The sequence below is a fragment of the Chiloscyllium plagiosum genome, chromosome 30, assembly GCF_004010195.1.
Source record: "Chiloscyllium plagiosum isolate BGI_BamShark_2017 chromosome 30, ASM401019v2, whole genome shotgun sequence".
NCBI classification, from domain to species: Eukaryota; Metazoa; Chordata; class Chondrichthyes; order Orectolobiformes; family Hemiscylliidae; genus Chiloscyllium; species Chiloscyllium plagiosum.
This window is the reverse complement of record NC_057739.1, coordinates 33243197-33254104: the sequence shown is the minus strand read 5'-3', so window position 1 is coordinate 33254104 and position 10908 is coordinate 33243197. Positions and strand designations below refer to the sequence as shown.

The 10908-nt window shown below is 37.9% G+C and overlaps 1 protein-coding gene across 3 annotated transcripts in view; it reads left to right on the top strand.

Moving 5' to 3' along the window:
- LOC122564877 (disabled homolog 2-interacting protein-like) overlaps positions 1–10908 on the top strand; it is a 684630-nt gene that overhangs the window by 25687 nt on the left and 648035 nt on the right. The gene's annotated exons all lie outside the window — the stretch shown is intronic.

Here is a 10908-nt window from a genome sequence, read left to right as displayed (position 1 = left end):
TTTTAGTAAGTCTAGACACTGACAATCTTAGGTGCCATAAATGATGTTGCTACTATTTTTAGAGTAACAAGTCCCAAAATGCTTTAAGATATTTGTAAAACAGAATTTGACATTGAGTCATATTAATATTAGGGAAGATGACATAAAGCTTAGTCTAAAGTTAGGTTTTAAGAGTCTTATTAAGAGAGGCAGAAAGGTTTAGGTAGGGGGATTTCATATCCTCAGTTCTTTGACAACTGAAGATATGGTTACAAATGCTGAGTAAATGTGGGTATTCAAGAAATAAAATTTAGAATGTAGATACCTAAGGATTTTGGAGTTGAAAGAAGTTAAGTATGGGGGAAAACCCGTGATTTTAAAACCAAAGATGAAAATATTTCAAAATAGAGGCATTGTTTAACAGGGGCCACCATAGTCTAGTGAGCACAGAAATTATGGGTGAATAAATTGAGATTGGTCACACATCTGTACAGGTCTTGTCTGTATTCACGACATTAGTGCAGTTTGCTTCAGTATCAGGTAATTACTATGGAAAAGGGTGAGTCGATGTGTACTGAACTTGTCTTTGGACACACCAGAAACCAAAGGTTTCAGTCTTCATAGTTAGTTGTGAAATTTTTTTCTAATTCAGTACTGGATGTTGGGTAAGCAGAATGAAAGGCTAAAAGCATGGCAGGTTAGAATGATGCAGAGTTCTGCATGGCTTGCTTAGATGTGGAAATATACAGGTTTTTCGATTTTGAGGACCATTATCTAAATGAAAAACAGACCAAGATTGAACTTTGGGGCACTGGTAACAATGGTTTGGGAACAAGTCTGGTCTCTGAATTTAGTTTGAAAATTTTATACAGAAAATCCATTTTCTTGTGTTTACCACTGATGGTTCAGTTGTGAATTTAGCTTCATTATTGATAGCAAATCTTTCACTTGCTAGTTTCTCTTACAATGAGCAATTGCTGGCAGCATGTTTTAAAACTTGCATTTTGCATTCAGTTCAGTGTGAATTTGGTGAGTCTAAAATAACATTTGAAACTTTGTTTTGCAACACATTCAATCTTCCAAGCAGTACTTAGTATTCATATTAAAGGCCTGTTTTGCTAGTTAATTTTTTAACAAATTCTTGTGCAGTCAGGTTCCAAACGTGTGTACTTGAAGTATTTAAACCTTTTTTATAAAATTTGAAAATGTATTGTGCACAAAGCGCTGAAATGAAATGTATCTTTCATGTCTATTAATCAGTATTAAACTGGTTTTAAGGTATCAAGATATTACTGTGGTGTACTGATGTAATCTGGATTAAAGATTATTTGGAATTACCGATTGGCTGGGGTATACAAAGTTTTTTTTAAAAAAAACACAACACCAGGTTATAGTCCAACAGGTTTATTTGGAAGCACTAGCTTTCAGAGTGCTGCTTCTTTAAATGGTTGTGGACTATAAGGTTGTAAGACACAAAATTTATAACAAGTTTAGTGTGATGCAGCTGAAATTACATATTGGAAAAAGACCTGGATTGTTTGCCATGTCTCATCTTTTAAAATGACCATGTTGGTTTCATTCTAAATCCCAGGATCTTTTTTAAAGTTACATTCTCAAGTGAATTTTAATGATAGAAGCCATGTCAGTTCAGATAATGCATTGAAGGTAAGATGCCCTGTGTGAGGCTCTGTGCCCCAATGTTCAGACTGATTTTTATTTCTTTAAAAAAAATGGATTTACAGAATCTTGCTTGGACTCATGAGTTTTTGAGCGAAATAAAATGTAATTCTGAAAGTACAAAATCACCCCACAAACCTGTTTTGGGAGCTGGGGGGGACAGATGTAAGATTCTAAGGTGTGTGGTGCAGTGGTAGTGTGACATGAACCAAAGGTCCCAGCTGAGGCCATTTCCATGTGTACCAAACTTGGCTATTAGCCTCTGCTTGGCCACTTTTTGTTGCCACTCCCAAAGTCCTTTTTGTTTTTGGGAGGATGGTCACCTGAAGGTGTGAGGTGGAGTATCCTGGACTGCTGAAGTGTTCTCTGATTTGGGAGGGTGACAGTCCTGTCTGTGCGGTATCCATTCATCCAATGCTGAAGTCTCTGCTCAGTCTCGCCAATGTACCATGCCTCAGGGCATCCTGGCCTGCACCATATGAAATAGGTAATGTTGGCAGAGTTGCAGGAGTACCTGCCATGTACATTGTGGGTGGTTAATAAAGGACAAGTTGCGTTAGTAACTTTTTTTGTTCCAATCAAAAATGAAAGGAGAAAACAACAGTTGCAGAAGTGGTTTGTTGCAATGGTCAACTGAGTTTTTTTTTGGTTTTTCCTTTTATTTTGCAAAATGTTCTTTTGGGCTTGAGAATCTCCCCTTTTTTTTTAGTTTTAAGGAGACCCAATTTCCTACTAATGCAGTTTTACCTGAGAAGCAGTGCCTTTTTAATATCTGCTCAAAATACAAATAAATGTAGAAATAGTAAAGCAGGGAATCTTTATCACTAGTGTGTTTGTTTTTGGGCTATGTGCTGTGATTTGACCTTTCTTTTGGATGGTGTAAGTAAATGTACTGTCACTACCAATTTCAGGCTATAACAAATAGCAATTTACATCAAAAGTATGTTATGGACACAACCAAACCCACCCTAAACATATCAGGGAGATATCCTCGACCTTGCACTTAACTTTTATATAAAAAGGAATGATGCTGTGTTATAGATGTAATTTGGTTACACTACTTAACTTTAAGCAAAGCATATTTAAACTGTAGGGTAAGATTAAAGTATGAACTAAAAGAATTGTAACTTTAATTCTATTGGAAAAGCTGAACAGGAATATTAGATTATTTAACTACTAAACAGCAACTGTTCAAATACAGTAACCTCCCATAACATACCCTTAGCAAAGACATACTTAGAATCGCATGGGAGACAAGTTATTTTACTAACAAGAAATCTCCAGCTTTTTGTTGTGGTTGAGGGAGATGTAACCACAGCTTCCACATCCACCTTCCAAACCCCAGCAACTACTGAAAGTTAATCTAAAACCCTGGTTCTGAGGAAGCCTGACTCTGCCCATTTATGCTGCTTCTAATGTTCTAACTTTGTATATATTTGGAAAAAAAACCAAGGCCTCACAAGCTGTTTACTTTATTGACTTCATATAGATAGCTTTACACCTATGGCTCAAAACCTCTTTTCAAAAAAATGGACAAAATACACGTCCCCTGAAAGCCAATGTTTTGTCACATCTTCCCCGCCCATTTTTTAAAAGACCCATCAATTTTCAAAGATGGCTTTATTTATAAACATCTTTAGTTTTACGCTGTTAATATAATTCAATACATGTACATTATAATGACTTTAAGAACACACCTATTCAATACTGCACTCTATTTCAGTCAATTTCTTCCGCCATTGTCATTCCTTTTGAAGGAAAACAGTGTCAGCAATTTCATTCACTTGACCTGCCACATGTGCAATTTTTCAAATTTAAATGTGTAACAATAAACTCTATCTAAACAATCTGGTATTTTTATCCTTTAAGTTTTTTTCTAAAAATGTGAAGGGATTATGATCAGTATATACAATTGTCTCAGACACGTGACTGGCAATATTTAAATGTTGAATCTTGCAATGCCACATCAAGCTCATTGTGGAATATTTCTGTTGATGGTCATTCATTTTTTTTTTCTGGAAGAATACCCGAGGTATATTTCTAGCTTATGTTGGAAGTGTACAACACTAACACTCTCATCATTCGCAGTGATAGCTATATTGAATAACTTGCAGTTAGATGTGGCTAACACTGGGACAGTGGTTAACACACCTTTTCAGGCCTTCTGACATTCCTCTGTCCACTGAAATTTGCTGCCCTACTTCAAGTCAGTCAGGGAGCAACCATGCTGCTAAAATTTGGTATCAAATTTTTGATTAAAAACCAGTCAGTCCTAGAAATCATAGTATTTCCCTCTTCTTCAATTTGGTATGGCAAACTCCCGAATAACGTTTTTTTGTTTTCACATCCTGTGGACTGTCTATCCATGTCCAAAGAAATGGCCTAGGAACATGACTTGACTTGAGCTTTTGAGAACTAACTCTTAGCCAGGTTTATTACTAAGCCTGCCTTCTGAAGTTGATCTAACAATTCCAAAAGAGGCTCCAAATGTTTCTCTTGTGTGACAAAGTAACTACACCCCACAATTGGGTAATCCTGAAATAGCTTGAAAATACATCTCTTAAAGCCATAGTATCGTCTCAACTGGTTGCACACTTTACTATCTCCTTTTTTTTAAAATTTAAAATGTCAAAGCAAAATTCTTCTCTTAAAACAGCCCTGAAATCATCTGATCTTTGAAATATAACATTACTTATGGCAACAAGCTATTAAAGCCTTTTTCTTTAGCCCTATATCTTTATCGCCTTTTGACTGACTATTGGTATAATTGCATAGGAATGCTTCTCAAAGTCTTTCAGTATCCTTTTAGAAGATATTTCTGGCCTTCTTTCCTCTCTACAGGAGTGTATCCTGGTCTTTGTGTTGTCAATAACATTGGATGCTTAATGTTATCTCAGGCCTGCTTGTGGTCAGCTGACATGTTTAAGCTCACTAATCAAATAGAATAATATTGAGATAGAAATACACCAAAGCATTCTTTTGTAGTATTAGTGCCTCTGATGACACTTCATTTCCTTTTCAGAATCTAATTTTATCACTTTTTTCTACTGTGGGAAGCAAGAAAGCATTTAATAAATCCTGCATGGAGAAAGATGTTTCGAGTGCCTCAGTGGTAATGGCAACTCAATAAAAGTTTAGTGGTGTTTTAGTTCTCCAACTTACTGCTGAATCTCTTGGGCTTTAAAGTAGCCAACACTGACCTTAAAGTATAAATGTTGGAAAATGCACAAGACCATTGAACCTCTGCTCCGATTCCACTTTTTCCCACTGATTCTAAGTTGATGAGGATGTGGTTGGGGATTGGGATTAGATGTGGTGGCAAATCTATCACAATCACAAAACACTCGTTTGAAATTTAAAATATTCATTACTGAAGTTTCAGTTTCAGAAAATACACATTCAAAGGTTTGTTTCCATGATCTTGTTTAATTTAAGGCTGAAGTTAACAATTTTTGAGTAATTTCCTCCTATTTGACTTTTTTGCTTTTGCATGGAAAAGAAGCAACCTTCCATGAAGTTGTACTGCAGGCATGAATCTCAGTTTCTAGTGAGAACCAACCTACTTCATTCATGTTTGACAAAACTTCATTTAAAATTATAGACTTCATTAGAAGTTTTAGAACTTGTGCTAACTTGTGTTTATAGTTTTTGTTTTTGCAAAGATTAGCTAAAAATGTTAAATTTTCTAAAGCAGCTACTAATGTTCTTATGATAAGGTTGCTTATTTACTGGCAATTCTGCATATTAATGGCATGGATTATGCTGTCACACGAAAAATGTGTCCAACCTTTCCATAATTCTAGTATTGGCTGTGTTAAAGGAGGATTCTTGCCTAGCCTCTGCCATTCCCCATTCCACTGCTCTAACCTCCTCTCCCCCCACCCCCCCCCCCCCCACCTCTAAATGCAATAATGAGAGTTTCCCTTGTCTTCACCTACCACCCCATCAGTCTTCCCATCCAGTACATCATCCTTAAACACTACTTTCTTAACTCCAACTAGACCCCACAAGTAAGAACATCTTCCCTTCCCCACCCCTCTCTCAACTTCTACAGGGACTGTTCCCTTTGCAATACATACCCTTCAATTGTGCTATCTTCCGAAATCCTGATGAAGGGCTTATGCCCAATACATCAATTCTCTTGCTTCTCTGCCTGACCTGCTTTGCTTTACCGGCACCACGCTCTGTACTCCAATGAGAAAAGCCTTAGCTCCCTCAACCTTGAAAATTAATGGACAGTTGGCCCAGATGTACTGGGTTCCATTTAATCGGCATTTGATATGGCAAATCACTGATACGCACAATGGGTTATTCACTGCAATGCTCTAGATGAATGCATTTTAGAAGTGGCAGTACTCTTCTGACACCCAGTAGTAGCCAATGCAAAATGTGTCACTGCTACTGACATTGCAAAATCCAGACAAATTAATTTTGAACTATAAAATCCATATATAGAGTTAAGACTCTTTTTGATGTACTTAATGTTGAAGGCTTACAGTTGGCAGAGACTATGCTTCCATCTCATGAGACTGAGCCTGTTTCAAATGCATATCCTAAAGCTGAAATACATTAATGCTGATTTTAATTTTTTTTCATCATGTGTTTTGTTTGACCAAGATTGTTGGGAAAATCTGTGGATCAAATGCAATGTTATATTGACCTTTTTAGAATTCATTTTTGGTAAAGGTTTTAAAATGGAGTGGTTTCAGCCCTTGAGCATTTTCTAATTTAGCCTTTCTGATAATAAAGAACTTTTTGAAATCTCATATTGCCTTTGTTTCAAAGTTCTGAAAAGTTAGTATAGAAAAATATGTAAAATTGTTATACCATAGAATATGGTATTTGAAGTCTGAACTTTTAAGCTCAGTTGTAAACATTTGTAAAACCGTTTCAATTTCTCTAATTTTGTCACTTTGAAGCATTTGTTGCCAAAAACACTGGCCATTCAGGCAAGATAGTTATATGAACAATAGCAGTCAGTGTAATGAAGGTAATGGATGCAAATTTAAACTATTTAAAAGATGTAGGATCTTTGTATGGCCTTTTCTGATTCTGCAAATAAACCTGCATCATTTTGTGTACTGCAAGTTTGATCTTGCCTGCGATGCATGCCTTTAGAAGTACGTCTAAATTTCTGAATGTTTTTGTTTGTTCTATGCACAGATTGAATAGTTTTGGATAGTAGTATAATCCCTGTTGTGCTACTGTCTTTTGAAACCCATCTGTCTTTTTCAGGCTGGAAGAACAAAGACCATCGTAGAGATGTACAGTATGGAAACAGACCCTTCGGTCCAAATCATTCATGCTGACCAGATATCCTAACCTAATCTAGTCCCAATTGTCAGCACTTGGCCCATATCCCTCCAAACCCTTCTAATTCATTATATCCATTTGGTTGCCTTTTAAATGTTGCAATTGTACGAGCCTCCACCATTTCCCCTGGCAGCTCATTCTATCCCCTCTGCAGGGACAAAATTGCCCCTCGGGTTTCTTTTATATCTTTCCTTTCACCCTAAAGCTATGCCCTCTACTTCTGGACCCCCCCACCCCAGGGAAAAGACTGTCTATTTATCCTATCCATGCCCTTCATGACCTTGTAAATCTCTATAAGGTCACCCCTTGGCCTCCGCTCCAGGAAAGACAGACCTAGCCTATTCAACATCTCCCTATAGCTCAAGTCTTCCAACCCTGGCAACATCCTTGTAAATCTTTTCCGAACCCTTTCAAGTTTCCCAACATCTTTCTGATAGGAAGGCGACCAGAATTGCACGCAATATTCCAACAGTGGCCTAACCAGTGTCCTGTATAGCCGCAATATGACCTCCCAACTCTTGCACTCGATACTCTGACTGATAAAGAAAAGCATACCAAACGTTGACTTCACTATCCTATCTACCTGCAACTCCACTTAAAGGAGCTATGAACCTGCACTCCAAGATCTCTTTGTTCAGCAACGCTCCCTAGGACCTTACCATTTAAGTGTATAGGTCCTGCTAAGATTTGCTTTCCCAAAATGCAGCACCTCTCATTTGTCTGAATTAAACTCCATCTGCCACTTCTCAGTCCATTGGCCCTTCTGGTCCAGATCCTGTAATCGGAGGTAACCTTCGCTGTCCACTACACACCAAATTTTGGTGCAGTCTACAAAATTACTAACTGTACCTCATGCTCACATCCAAATCATTTATGTAAATGATGAAAAGTAATGGACCCAGCACTGATCCTTGTGGCACTCCACTGATCCAGTCTGAAAAACAACCCTCTACCACCAACCTGTCTTCTACCTTTTGTAAAATTTTTGAGCCAGTTCTGTATCCAAATGGCTAGTTCTTGCTGTATTCAATGACATCTAACCTTGCTACCCAGTCTCCCAATGGGAACCTTGTCAAACGTCTTACTGAAGTCCATATAGATCACATCCAATGCTCTGCCCTCATCAATCCTCTTGCTACTTTAAAAAAACTCAATCAAGTTTGTGAGACATGATTTCCCACGCACATAGCCATGTTGACTATCCCTAATCAATCCTTGCCTTTCCAAATACATGTACATCCTTTTCCTCAGATTCCCTCCAACAACTTGCCCACCACTGATGTCAGGCTCACTGGCCTGTCCTTCCCACCCTTCTTAAATAATGGCACCACGTTAGCCAACCTCCCATCTTCTGGCACATCACCTGTGACTGTCGATAATACAAATCTCTCAGCAAGAGGCCCAGCAATCGCTTCCCTAGCTTTCCAGAGTTCTGGGGTACACATGATCAGGTCCTGGGGATTTATTCACATTTTGTAGTTCAAGACATCCAGCACTTCCTCTGTAATATGGACACTTTTCAAGATGTCACCATCTATTTCCTTACGTTCTATATCTTCCATGTCCTTTTCCACAGTAAACACTGATGCAAAATCCTAATTTAGTACCTCCCTCCTCCTGTGGCTCCACAAAAGCAGCCTTGCTGATCTTTTGAGGGGCCCTATTCTCTCCTTGGTTACCTTTATTGTCCTTTTTTGATGTGTTTGTAAAAATGTTTTGGGTTTTCCTTAACTCTATTTGGCAAAGCTATCTCATGTCCCCTTTTTCCCTCTTAAGCATACTGCTATTGCCTCTTATATTATTCTAAGGATTCTGGATTAGTGGTGCATGAAAAGCACAGCTATTCAGGCAGCATCTGAGGAGCAGAAAAATCTAGTTGATTTTAACCCTACTGCAAATCCTCTTGCAAGGATGCCTGCCTTGAAGTTTTCCTCCTCTCTCTACCTGAATCTCAAGGAGTCCCTCTCCCACTGCAGCTCCCAGGTCATTTACTTTATGCTATGTTCTCCCACCCTCCTCTCATTTATCTCTCCACCCTTCAGGCACTCTGCCTGTATTCCTGATGAAGGACTTTTGCCCGAAACGTCGATTTTACTGCTCCTCTGCTGCCTGAACTGCTGTGATTTTCCAGCACCACTAATCCAGAATCTGGTTTCCAGTGTCTGCAGTCATTGTTTTTACCTACTATTCTAAGGATTCATTTGATCTATCCTGTCAATACCTGACATATGCTTCCTTCTTTTTCTTAATCAAACCCTCAATTTCTTTAGTCATCCAGCATTCCCTATACCTACCATCCTTTCCTTTCACCCTAACAGGAATATACTTTCTCTGGATCCTCATAATCTCCTTTCTGAAAGCTTCCCATTTTCCAGCAGTCCCTTTACTTGTGAACATCTGCCCCCCAATCAGCTTTTCAAAATCCTTGCCTAATACCATCAAAATTGGCCTTTCTCCAATTTAGAACTTCAACTTTTTTAGATCTGGTCTATCCTTTTCCATCACTAATTTAAAAATAATAGAACTATGGTTGCTGACCCCAAATTACTCCCCCCACTGACACCTCCGTTGCCTCCCCCTGCCTTATTTCCATGCTCATTCTGGTTCGAACACAACCTCTAAATCTTGCGTATTTTGCTAAGATGTGATATTGACAGTAACATGTTTGCTGAGGTTAATGAATGAAGCATGTGTCTAGTCTTGTTGATTTCTAGATATTTATTGAATTTTTCTTTAGTGATCTTACTCCAGGTTTAAATTCAGATTTTGTCACTTATTTCTACTTTAAATCTGTTATTTCTTCCTTCTAGTATGATTTTCATGTTCACTTTAATGAGATGACTCACCAAAGCTTAATTCTAGGATGTTTCCACTCCATTGCTTTAGGGTGTTTGGCTGTCTTTTCAAGTGATGACTATCTCAAGTCACTTGGAATGTATCCTTTTGGTTTATATAAATATGTTTTTGATCACACTTCGTTATCTCTTTTAATTCTGTTTCTCTAAGAGCTTTTATGTTGTTACTTTCTCCAGGCCTAGAATTTTTCTTGCACTCTGATTTTAAAGGTATCGTTAGCAACGATTATAATATTTGGTTCTATGTCCGTCTGTATTTTGAAGACACTCAATTTGGATCACTGTACACTTCAATTCTATATCCTGTTTATCATTTGTTTTGGTACTGTATTACTTTAGAGCAATATTTTGCCACCTTTGTCATTTTAGGCACCCAGTAGCTGTTATTTGTTTTTGTCAATGATGCACCTTTTTGATGCATACAAGATGATCAGAGGATTAGACAGGATAGACAGTGAAAGTCTTTTTTTTTTCCTAGGATGACGACAGCTTGTATGAGGGGGGCATAGCAACAAACTGAGGGATGATAGATGTCAGAGGCAGGTTCTTTAGAGTGATAAGGGCATGGAATGCCCTGCCTGCCAATGTGGTTAACTCGGCCACATTACGGGCATTGAAACCATCCTTGGATACCCACAAGGATGATGGGCTGGTGTAAGGATAAGGCTTAGATTAGTTCATAGGTCAGCACAGCATAGAGGGCCGTAGGGCCTATTATGTACTGTATTGTTTGTTCTAGCTCAAATTTTGTGATTTCTTTCCAGCTCCACAATTTCATCACATCTCCTTCTTGTAATATAATTTCTGTTTAGCCTATCTACATGCATTCCTTATTTTCTTTTCAATTTCATCATTGTTGTTTCTTCTTTTAGAATAATTGCTTATGTCTTCCACTACTAAGTCTTTTTTGTTTTGCTCCTATTTCCTTTGCAGCATGTTGTATAGCGCTCCTTTACGTTTTTCCATTTATCTTCTATATCTGATTTTATGACCCCAGTTTATTTTGGTTATGGTCCCATAATTATAAGATCTTACTTTTTTTCCTTACTACTTGGTGAAAAGTGGGCGAATAAGGTAAAAATAT